This window comes from Perognathus longimembris, unplaced genomic scaffold (genome assembly GCF_023159225.1).
Source record: "Perognathus longimembris pacificus isolate PPM17 unplaced genomic scaffold, ASM2315922v1 HiC_scaffold_156, whole genome shotgun sequence".
Lineage (NCBI taxonomy): Eukaryota > Metazoa > Chordata > Mammalia > Rodentia > Heteromyidae > Perognathus > Perognathus longimembris.
In genome coordinates, this window is record NW_025956573.1 from 1 (window position 1) to 2,620 (window position 2,620).

At 47.3% G+C, this 2,620-nt stretch overlaps 1 pseudogene; it reads right to left on the bottom strand.

Annotated features, from left to right (window-relative positions):
* Positions 1 to 9: 9 nt before the first annotated feature.
* On the bottom strand, positions 10 to 2,249 carry LOC125344565 (annotated as a pseudogene).
* Positions 2,250 to 2,620: the final 371 nt, after the last annotated feature.

Genomic DNA, 2,620 nt, shown 5'->3' on the forward strand with positions numbered 1-2,620 from the left:
TCAGTTCACTCATGCCCTGAACTTCTGTGAAGGACACAAAGTCGCCACTCTCAATCCATGCCGAGATTCATCCAGACAGGTGACAACCCCAGGATTATCCTGCTCGGAAAAGGAGAAACATTTAGAAGCAGACACACTCAAAGTGCCTGTGGACGGGAAAGGTGGTCACTATGCACCTGTCTACAAGAGCTCCCAGGGCATGCCTCCTTACCTTGGTGACCATAGAAACCATTGCACTGAGTGGTTGTTCCCAGTGGAATCTACCAGCATCATTTCCTCACCAAAGTCACAAAAGAGTTGCCTGAAGAGAGGAACAGAGCATGAGATAGTGCACAAGGCACTCTCTGGCCCATCAAAGCAGAGTGAACACATGCTAAACAAACTTGACTATCACCAGCAGGAATCAGGTGGCTCCTCTGCCATGCAGGAGTGAACAGACAGAACTGAAAAGTTGGATGGAGGAGGAAGAAGGCAGTGGGAGGCTCTTAGGCTGGGGATATGGCATGGTATGAAGAAGGAAGAGGAACAGGCACTCACCCAAACAGGCCCCGGGTGTCTGCCACCACCAGCTTGATTCCACAGTTATGACAGATCTCACCCACCTGCAGCTGATACTCTAGAGGAGTGTTGGTGAGAACCACCACCTGTAAAGACAATAGGCTCCAATTGACAACCTGATACTGGTGAGGGAGTGACAGACTAAAGAGTGACAGGAAAAGGGAAAAAGGAAGAAAAAGGGAAATCAACACCCAGATTTTCCCTGCTCCAACTGAGGACCTGATACTACTGGTGAGGGAATGACAGACTAAAGAGTGACAGGAAAAGGGAAAAAGAAAGAAGAAGGGACAACACCCAGATTTTCCCTGCTCGGCCTTCTTCCATAATGGAAACATCAGTAAAAAATGAAAAAAAAAAAGTCCTGCACAAAACCAGTCAAGAAGAACAACAGAGCTGAACAATACTTTGGCAGTTATATACCAACACCCACTTGCCACCCTGTTGGGCCACAAGAGATGAACATTTCTAGTCCAACCATGGGGCTACCTCCCAATACACATTATGTCTCCCACTTCTTAAAAAAAAACACAAAACCTCTTCAGACATCATTTGAGGAAATTTCTATCTCCATATCCCTCCCAGTTCACCAACATGAATTAGCCCTCTCAGACACCACAGGGTAGAGGATAAGCATTCCTCTGTGCATTCTACTTAATGAACCCTCAGATCAATCCTCAAAAAATCTCTACAAGGAAGACATATAATTTTCATGTTCTATGGACAGGAAATTCAGGCAGAAGTAAGTTTAAGGGACATTACCAGGGCCACATGGTTACAAGAGCTCAAGACTATACACCACGGCAGTTTGGCTACAGAGCTCGTTTCTCATGACTATTACCACAATGTATAGACCCATACGTGCATGTCTAGGAAAATGTATGAACCCTCCCCTGCCACCAATGACAAACCCAAAGACAAATTTCCTCTATATCCTCACCACATAGTGCTAGCACATCTGACAAATCTTTAAGAGCCAGACAAAATGAATGAGGATGTGGCTCATGTAGTAGGGAGCCTACTGAATTACAAGGGGAGAGAGACAATTCCAGAAGGAGTGAGAGCTTGAAAGAGGGACAGTAAGAGAGAGGAACCAGAGAATCAGACAGACTGCGATAGAGAGGGAGAGAAGTTGATTTATAATTCTTTAAAGGAGGTGATACCTGAAAACCAGTAAGGAAGTCTTTCACCAGGGGCCCGGTGTAGGTGCTGACAGGCACATAGCTGTTGAGTTCAGCAAGTCGGGGTTTTGATACTTCAGCTCGGTTTTTACCGATGTCCTCCTCTCGAAGGTAGAACTGAGGATAGCCAAAGGCAGAACTGAGATAAAACTGCTCTTGTGACAGGCTGCAGCTTTGGCAAGCAAGGGAAAGGGAATCACAGAAAGAAGTACCTGTGAGGACAGGTCAACCCACTCAGCAGTGCCCTGGTCATGCAGGGTGACAGCCTTGACCCCTGCAAGGATGATATTTTTGGCAATTTCCACACCCAAGCCCCGTAGGCCGGATACCAGCACGTTGGATGTCTGGAGATGCTTCATGGCCTCATGACCCAGTACATACCTGCATAAATGGGACCTCTGTGTCAGGACCAACTCTGTGCCTCCTCCCACAGGTCAACCCCATCCCTGGCGACACTTACAGCTGCCGAGAGTAAAGACCTTCATCTATGTGTGTTTCACTGGACTTTGGCATTTCCTAGAGGTGCAGAGAAACAGTGGTGTGGGATAAGTGGTAGGAACTGGGCTGATGAATAGAAGGGGGGCTGGAGAGGTACGGCCCCACCACCCACTCAACCATCCCACATTCCAGTTCTCAGAAAGAAGACACTCACTTTAGCTGTTCCAGAGGCCATTTCAAGCACCACAGAGCATGCAGTGGAGCAGTTGGGACCCAGTTAGAATTAGGCTCAGAAAATCAACGTTTCTTTAGAAAGTGGTGTGCTGGGCATCTGGAGTCTAAGGAGGATCGGAGTTGAGGCACACAAGAGCAGGCCGTTTCTGTTGGCAGAAATCCTGGGAATGGGGAGAACACTTGTTAAAATGTACCCTAGATTAATGAGAGAG